The sequence below is a fragment of the Belonocnema kinseyi genome, chromosome 6 (genome assembly GCF_010883055.1).
Source record: "Belonocnema kinseyi isolate 2016_QV_RU_SX_M_011 chromosome 6, B_treatae_v1, whole genome shotgun sequence".
In the NCBI taxonomy this organism is placed as follows: Eukaryota; Metazoa; Arthropoda; class Insecta; order Hymenoptera; family Cynipidae; genus Belonocnema; species Belonocnema kinseyi.
The window spans coordinates 7,438,195-7,448,415 of NC_046662.1; positions in this window are offsets into that span (position 1 = coordinate 7,438,195).

Sequence of the window (10,221 nt, forward strand, 5' to 3'; positions counted from 1 at the left end):
TGTATCAGCCTTGGAGGAGATTATGTTGAGAAATAAAAAAAAAAATTCTTAAAAACGTTGTTTTTCTTGGTCAGGCCGGAAACTTATCAATCTACCCTCGTACTGTCTATCTTTAAAGCAAAAACTATCCATAAGACTATCCGATAGTCATAATGTTAAATTTTTTCAGAATTTATCTTTAACCCTAGAACGGTATCTACACGCCTCCGAGGCGTAGACGTAGACAAGAATGCATACCATACCACGTGACCACGTGACCATTTTGAAAAAATAAACGGAAATAAAAAAAAATAAATAAAAAACCATTTGTTGTCTTGAAATATTCATAATTAGGGCGTACACGCCTAGGAAGCGTGTGGATACCATTTTTGTCACGATTAAGTCACGATACCGTTCTAGGGTTAATAGAGTGAGATAATGCACCATTAATCCTGATAGTATGAGAAGTAGCAATTTTACAAGTCTGGATACTTGAAATAAATTTTCGGGATTTGTAACTGTCTGCCTCATACACACAATCGATACGTTGACTAGCCATTATTCAATGTTTTTGATTGCAGAGGATGCAGCTTTACTTTCGGGTGAGAATTTAGTACAACCTCATAAATTGAACCAGTATAGCAACGAAATTCAACATATTCTAAAAATAATTTTTGCCTGGTCAACATCAAGTGATGTCAGCTAATCATACAATGCCGTTGGAAGAAGATACAACAATGGAACAAACCAATGGACCAATATACCAACAAAATTCAAGATCTTCTAAATAAATTCTTATCCGGTAAACACTAATTAACATCAGTTGATCATCCGATGCGGTTATAAGTAGATCCAGAAGAAGGTACCCCAATGGAATAAACTAATGGACCAGTGTACCAATAAAACTCAAAATCTTTTAAATTTATTCTTATCCTGTGAACATTAATTAAATTCAGATAATCATACGACGCTGTTAGAAAAAGACGAAAAAGAAGATACAAAAGTGGACGAAACCAACTAGTGGAAGAGTACACCAACGAAACTGAACATCTTCTACATTTTTTTACCTATTCAACATCAAGCAACATCAGCTAATCATACAACGCGGTTGAAAGTAAGAGTCCTCATCAGTATAAAATACTTCTTTCTACAAAATTTTGCACCTGTATGTTAAATTTAATTTGTTAGTTACTGAAATGACTCCGTCTGCTAGACGGAATGATTAATCATTCCGTCTGCTGGACGGCATGTGATAAGTGTGTGTTTTTCAATGTCAACAATAATCTCAATCTTTGTTTAAGTCCGTCCAGCAGACGGAGTCATTTCAGTAACTAACAAATTAAATTTAACATACAGGTGCAAAATTTCGTAGAAAGAAGTATTTTATACTGATGAGGACTGTCGACGTAAGTCGAAACGTCTACCATATATGTACTGAGAATCTCTCAGACATAATTTCAATAAACTGACCAGTAATTGACTGAAATTTTGACTTCCATCTACAAAAAATATTATTACACCCGGGTCAACAATTTAACATCTTATATAACCAATTGACATCAGCTAATCATACAACAGGGTTGAAAAAATATACAGCAACCGAACAAACCAATGGACCAGTATACCAATAAAATTCAACATCTTTTAAATTAATTCTTACCCGGTGAACACGGCTGGAAAAAGATACAATAATGGAACAAACTAATCGACCAGTATACCAACAAAAAGACAACATCTTCTAAATTAATTCTTTCCTAGTCAAAATCAAATAAAGTCAGCTAATCATAAAACGCGGTTGGAAGAAGATACATCAATGGAAGAAACCAACTAATTGACAAGTATACCAACAAAAATTCAACCTCTTGTAAATTATTACATCCCCTAATTATTATGCAATGTTCCGCGGATTTAGATTGTGTATTGAAACTCTATTCTTTATAGCCCATTGAGACCAGGATTTCTAGTGTGCCGAGAGAGTTCTTTTAGTTGATTCACGCCACGAGGACTCTAGTAATTCTATATCTTCTTTAGTCCACCCTTTTATCTGGGAAATCCACTCCGCACCTTCCAAGTCTCCAGATATAGGTTCGAAACCTTTGGAGGAGGAGAGTTCATTTCTATGTCGACAAGATTCTGTGGAAGATTGTGAATTTCCCAAGGAGGACTCAGTGAATGATTCTTAGAATCTGCTCCCCAGAAGACTTTCTTCTATCTCAGAAAAATTATGATAAAAATCCCTTAGGGTAGATTTGGATCTTTTTAGCACCCTTGAAAGTAGAGAGGGCGGTGGAAATATCTACACTAGGTCGTGATTCCACACCTAAACGGAGGCGTTCATAAATAATGAATTCTGATCCCTGATTCGAGGTCCATAAGTTGGAACCACTGCTGATTTTGCGGTTGACAATGTAATTAAAAACCAAATTTTTTGCTGGAAATTCATATTTTTGGTTGGTCGGATATGGTTAAAAATTAAACTATTTATACGAAAATTGAACTATTTGGTAGAAAATAAAATATTTTATTGAAACTTCCTATTATCGGGAAAAACTTTCTACTGTTTTGTAGATAATAAATTCGTCTTTTTCATTTGGAAATTCAAGAACTTAGTGTCGATTAAAAAAATTTGGTGGAAAATCAAATTATTTGGTTAAAAAGTAAGTTTTTTGTTGAAAATTTAGATTTTTTATTGAAAATGGTGCTATTTTAATGGAAAATTCATGTATTTGGTTGCAACTTAAACTATTTATTCAAACATTTAACTGTATGGTAGAAAATGAACTATCTTATTGTAAAAATATATTTTCGGTTTGAAAATTCAACTCTTTTGCAGATAATTCTTACTGCTGGGTTTGTTTAAAATTCATGTTTTTTTGTTTGTTGAAAATATGTATTTTTGGTAGAAAATTTATATTTATGGTTGAAAATTAGGCTATTTCGACTATTTATTTGAAAATTTAACAAGTTGGTAAAAAATTAGCTTTTTTTCAAATCATAGTTTCGGGTTTAAAAATTCAACAGGGTGGTGGATAATTCGTCTTTTTTACTTGAAAATTCAACAATTTGGTGTAAAATTAACTTTTTTCTTTAAAATCCATATTCTTCATTGAAAATTTCACTCTTTTGGTAGAAAATTCAATTATTTTGTCACAAATAACATATGTTTTTGAAAGATTTTTTTGTTTGTTGATGGATTAGACTTTCTGGTTTAAAAATCAACTATTTGAGTTAAAATTTCTTTTTTTTTTGTTCTAGTATTTTTGGACTTATTATTGTCATGCGTTTTTTGTTCATACCTACCTGTAAAACCACATAGTTTATAGAAGGTCCCTTATAACAAAAATTATACGAAATAGAAAATATAAATTTGATCCTCCTAAGCGTCCCTGAGATAGAGGGTGGAAAAACAAAATCGGATTTACCCAGCCAATTTACAATTTGGGAGAATCCCACAAACATAATTTACTAAGGTAGCCAGGAAATTCTAAATCTTACGTAACGTACCAGAAGGGAGAGCCATTTAGAGGTAGACTGAAAGGGGTAATTCTCAAGGAAATTTCCGTCAGCTTAAGCGCAGGTTTGATAAAGTTATTATAAAATACAAAAAAATATGATTATTAATTAAATAAAATATTAATCATCTAGAATTTTCGTTCGCGAAGAAAGTCTTTCTTCTTTTGAATTTAAATTTAATAATTTATTTCAAAAGAGTAAAACCACATAATTAATTATTTTTCACCATTAAAGTCTATTTTGTGATCTGAAAATTAATGTAATTAATTCCACGAGAGTGATATAGCCAATGAGAAAGCTGATGCGGTGAATGCGCAGTGCAGTTGGAGAGCTGAATTGGGAGCACCGCTTCTGTCAAACTTTTCCGTTTGTTAATAAGTGGATTCTGAATTTAATTTATTGCAAGTTTAATCATTTCTGTCATTTATACACAAATAAATAATATAAAAATGTTGAAAACCTACAACTACAGATAGCTGCTGGTTATATATAATTTGAAGCAAACTCCTGTTATAGACAAGAATCTAACGACCAAATTTGGACCACAACGAATAAACAAAAACAAAAATTCTATTGTAATCTGAAAAAAAAAATTCGGACCAAAATAAAAAAGAAGAAAGAAAAATGAGATGGCAGACAACCACATCACTTTCCTTCTCTTTTTCCTTCTTTCGTCTTTTTTATTTTTATTATCATCCAATTACTTTCTCTATTTCTGATATGATTGTGACAGATATTAATATTGCATTTACAACAGATTGGCCTACTGACCCTCATAAAAAGGATTAAAAGTTAAGATAAGGTTAAAAGTTAAGATGTGTCAAACACGAGCAATGAGTAGGAAGTGGAAGATGTTCATTTGAAAATAAATTTCATCGAGAATAATACTTTTGGCACACCTAGATCAGTCACTTTTTATATCAGGTCGGTGGGATGTTCAGGAAATGATTAAAGTATAACAAATTTATATTTGAAGCTAAATTTCCTCGCGGAAAATGCGCTTGAAATACCTGGATCATTAATTTTTTACGCCAAGTAGATAATGATCAGGGAGTCGCAATCTTCAATATTATAAGCTACATTTTCTCGAGGAAACTGCGATTGATACACTTGAATGCTTAATTTTTTACACCAGGTCGACTGGATGTTTAGGTATTGATCACAATATAGCAAAAAGGTTCATCTGCGGTTCTTTGAGACATGTATGGACCGTAAACTATTATTTCAACATCCCTGAGCAAAATCATTTTGATAAACCAGGTACATGAGTGTTAACTCTTATGGAATTTTCCTTAGTCGACAAGCCTTCATTCCCAAAAAATTCTCGGTTCAAGTTTTTATTTTCTTATGCCAGATCGTAACTATATTTGTAGAATTTCTGTTTCGTGAGTAATAAACTTAACTCTTTTTTCTTAATTTTCGTTATTTCAAAGAATATTCAATCTTTCACAACATTATCCAAAAAATTATTGGTAATATTATAAAAAAAATAATTTACTTCAGCAACAGCTCGAAAAACAGGCGTAGATTACAGATAATTACCTCCAATGATGTATTAGATTGGTCCAAAAAAAGTTGTTTTTTCGTGTAGAGAAAGGATCTCCCCCAATTTGTGAGTATCCGGAAGAAAGAAATGTCCTTTTTTGTTCAACTCGATCAATAGTTAGCCATTCCCCCGGGCCTATGAAATTAACATCGGCTCTAGGGCAATATAAGTTTTTTTCTCCAATTTTCATGTACGTTACCCGCAAATTTATTGGAACCCACAAAAAATAAAATTCTCTTTACAGAAGCTATTAGATTTGTCCTAAACTGAAGATCAAGTTCGTTAGCCAATCATTTTGAATACAAATTCAAAATGTTAGATCACTTACAAAATTTTTGAGACCATATTTTTAAGATTTGAAACTTCTATTCACGGCACTTTTTTAAATTATAAAAACAAGACAATGAAAATACGTGTGTTTCAATATCAGTGCATATTATGCATGATTTTTGTATAAATTCATTTAAATGATACATTTTTCAGGGTAGCTGAGATAAAATTTAATGCAAAGTAAAAAAAAAATGTTGAATTCATCATGATAATTAAAATTTTTGCTTTTTTTGCAATATCTGAAGAAGCAATCCCAGACAGAGATAGGAAAATAAACAAAATATACATTTTACATTATTTTTGATGATTATTTTTTATATTAAGAATTACGATCTTATTTTAAAACTGTATTTCTTTGTATTTAATGGAAATATTTTGATAAAAACCATTTACGTTATTCTATAGGTCAAAATAACAATTAGATCTGCTTTTCAAAGCCGAAAATATAAACATTTCATTATTATTATTCTTCATGACAAAATACTTAAGCAAATAATGATTGGTAAAAAAATATAATTATATTGATTTTCGGGCGCCCTTCAGAGTTTTTAAAGAATTTTAAGATATTTAAAAATTTTAATGGGATAAATATAAAAAATTTCTAAACATTTGATAATATTTCTATAGATTTCTAAAATTTGGGTTTTCTCAGATTTTAAAGTTTTGAAAAGATTTACAAATTTTTTAGGGGATTTAGAGAATTTCAGAAATTCCATATGGTTTTAAAGAAGTTTCTTGAATTTCGGAAGACTTGGAAGGATTTGTTTTATCTAGGTTTGGCAAGATTTTAGGATATTAAAAAAAATTAAAAGGGATTTCAGAAAATTTCCAAACATTTCGAAGTTTTTTAAAGAAATTTGAAAGGTCTTTATAAGACTTCTAGGATTTTCAATAAATTTAAGTGATTCCAAATTTGCATTAATAATGTAACTAAATGTTCTTTTGATTTCAAAATAATTTAATGAAATTTATAAGGATGCAAAGTTAATTCAAAGGAGTTCAGAAAATATTCCTAAGAATTTAAAACAATTTAAATGAATTGTATTGTAACTATTCATAATGAGCATTAGTATTGGAACAAACGTATTTTCATTGTTCAATGTAGATATAATTTATGCGAAAAATGTTGTTAAATAAAATTTTATTGTATCTTGTGCCTTTTTTCCAATAAGTTGATCTTTTAAATATTTTAAATATATTTTTATAACTAGAGCTTTTAACAAACCTGTATATATTTTTTGGTTAAAGAACATTTGTCTTTTAATTTTTTCGTCTTTTGTGTCGTTTTTCCAAAAATGTAATGTTTTTATTTTTACTCTTATTTTTTACGATTAAAACAAAAACTACTTGTCCTATGGAAAATTATTAATGACAACTTTGAATGAGTTTTCGAGTAGAAAAATGTCCGGGCATTCTGCTTACACGTCTGGCCCAAGTCTGGGTTTATCTAGACTGTCTAGTTTGGAAGAACTGATCTAGCTCAGGCTGACGCCAGTCTGCCTCAGGTTTGACTGTACTAGACCGTCTAGTCTGGACGGTCTGTTCTGGCCCAGGTTTGACACTGGTCAGCTAGCAAAGAAGGAAAAAAATCATAAGTTTCATCAGTAAATTTTTTTTTGACATACTTCACAAATATTACAGGGTGTCTAAAATAATGGAAAATTCGAAATTCAAAGTATAAAAACAAGCCTTTTTTCTATTACCTTAACAGTCTGGCCTGGCCCAGGTCTGGCGCTGATCAGCGAGCCAATAGAAACAAAATCTTAACTTCCATCACCAAATTTTTTTTAAAGTACTTTGAAAACGTTACAGGGTGTCTAAAATGATAGGAAATAAGAAATTCAAACCATGAAAACACGACTTTCTTTCTTATCATCTTGAGAGTCTGGTCTGGTCCAGGCCTCGCGCTGATCAGCGAACCAATAGAAAAAAAATCTTAAATTCCATAACGAAATTTTTTTGACGTACTCTGAAAACGTTACAGGGCGCCTAAAATGATAGAAAATAAGAAATTCAAATTATGAAAACACGACTTTCTTTCTTATCATCTTGAGAGTCTGGTCTGGTCCAGGCCTGGCGCTGATCAGCGAACCAAGAAAAAAATCTTAAGTACCATCACCAACTTTCTTTTGGCTGTATTTTGAAAAAGTTACAGGGTGTCTAAAATAATGAAAAATAAGAAATTCAAACTATGAAAACACAATCAAGTTTTCCCAAGTAATTATAATTCATTGCTTGGCCCGCGGCATGCAGATATCTTGCCAGTTGACGTCACAACTTGAAGTATTCTGACAGTGCTTGGCTCCGACCTTTCGGAAACAGTGCTAGTTTTTGTCGATCAAGTGTCACAAACTGTCAAAATTTTTTATTATTTTCCTAATAATATATTAATTCAGCCAAAAGTCAGCTGTAAAAGCGGAGGCATACAATGTACCAAATCTTTATTAAGTTATTAAATAAATAGTAAGTACAAACCTATTTTTTATATATTATAAAAGAATAAGTATTAGAACCGATAATTTAATGTATTGATTTTATTTATCAAAGCGTATCCTCTAAACATGGACTATAGGATTCTCAAAAATAAAACATTAATTGATTAGACATTCACTAGTGGCTGACGAGTTAATAACTCGCGGCTGACCAGCTCATAACTAGCGGCTGACTATACCCTGTCTAGCGGCTGACCAGACGGTCTGGCCTGGGACTAGCCAGAAAAAACGTTACACTTTTGGGCAGGCCCAGGCCAGACTATCTGGTCAGCGCCAGGGCTGGAAACCTGGCGGTCTGGCCTGGGCTATGCCAGCGCTAGAACATTTTTCCACACGGGATCGATCTTTGGCACACTTTTTTAGGTCCCAAAAGAAAGGTCGAGTTCGTTAATCAGCCATGATGTTGTATTTATCTCGCGCTTCGCGCTCGGTCTTTATATTTTCGCACTTTCTTGCATAAACATTTTAAAATTAAGACTCAAAACATCCACCACTGTAACTTTGCGATTGTGAATTCTCTTTCGTTAAAAAAGCATAGCTCGAGAGTTTGAGCGCACCTACGGCACGCGACTGATGGTAATTGAACTCCGCACTTGGTCTTTGCATTTCTTCCACATTCGGGCACAGACCTTTTAAAATCAAAGGTGAACGGACCGAGAACTGTAATTTTGTGATTTTGAACTCTCTTTTGTTAAAGCTCTTTTGGCTTTAACGAACACATTCTCATCACGTATCTCGTGCTTCGCACTCGTTGTTACCCATCATGTAAACTTTTCTACATTATACACAACATTTTTGTATCACTTATAATACATTTTTTATGTAACTCTGCCTGAGATTACTGCGCATCTGCATACGGTCTAATACAGGAACCTATACAGTGTCCTATATAGGAGCCTATGTCCTCTTTCGTCTTTTCTGCGCTTTTTCCAAAAAGTTCATTTTTGCATTTTTTACCTTATGTTTTACGATTAGAAGAAGATCTACTCGTCCAATTAAAAAATGATTAATAATAAATTTATAGATTTATTTTAGGCGAACAACTTTTGTCTTGTAATTTAGGTTCATACGTTGTGTCGTTTTTTGAAACAAATTTAATATTTTTATTTCGAATGATATTTTTTACGACTAAAGTAAAAACTACGTGTCCTATCAAAAATTATAGCTCTTTTTTGGATGAACAATTTTTGTCTCATTTTTTTTCGTAGCTTATATTAAAAAGTGATTCATTATGAATTTGTAGTTCTTTCCAGGGCGCGCAATTTGAGCTTTTTCATTTTTTTCGTATCTTGCATAGTTTATGATAATCTTCAAAAAACAAAGTTTTTCTTCTCTGGGCTTTTTTTCATATCATGCGTTGTTTGGCTTAAAATGTTCATTTCAGTTTGTTTTTTTGGATTTTGAAAATGTTCTAACTCTGATCATTTTCTTTTTATAGAAAAAAGTCATAGGGATAAATTGTTTGAGTTTCTGAGTACTATGAACAACCGTACATAGAATTTTTAAATCTTGAAAAAATGTGGTTTCAAAATTTTTTTGCACGATCAAATCTGGAATTTTCAACTTTTTGACCAAATTGAAAATATTGCTATCATAATCTCGTAGAGCTTTCAAAAATCAAAGTTTCTCTTATTTTAACTTGTTTTTATATCATGCGTTGTTTGGCTTAAAATGTTGATTTCAGTTTGTTTTTTTTTGCATTTAAAAATGCTCTAACTCTGATAATTTTCTTTTTATAGAAAAAAGTCATGGGGATAAATTATTTGAGTTTCTGAGAACTATGAGCAACCGTACATACAGTTTTTTAATCTTGAAAAAATGTGGTTTCAAAAATTTTTAGTACGATCAAATTTGGAGTTTTCAACTTTTCGACCAAATTTAAAAAATTGTTATCATGATCTTGCAGGGATTTCGAAAAGCACCGTTTTTCTTCTCCTGACTTTTTTTCATATCACGCGTTGTTTGGCTTAAAATGTTCATTTTAATTTGTTTTTTTTTTATATTGAAAATGCTCTAACTCTGGTAATTTTTTATTTAAAAAAAAAGTCATTAGAATGGATTGTTCAACTTTTGGAATACTATAAATAACCGTACAGAGAATTTTGGAATTTTCAAAAAAGTGGTCTAAAAAATATTCAAAATGTGCTCACTTTTTGAATTTTCAACCAAAATGGCTGACTAACGAACTTGACCTTTAGTTTGGGACACTAAACGAGTGTGCCAAAAGGCAATCTAATAGATTAATTTTTTCGAAAGTTATCGTGTTCACACACAGACACACAGCGAGGCAGACACATTCGTAAAAAAAAGTTTTTCGTTTTCAAAGGGTCTCAAAACGTGGAGATTTCACAAAAACGGGGG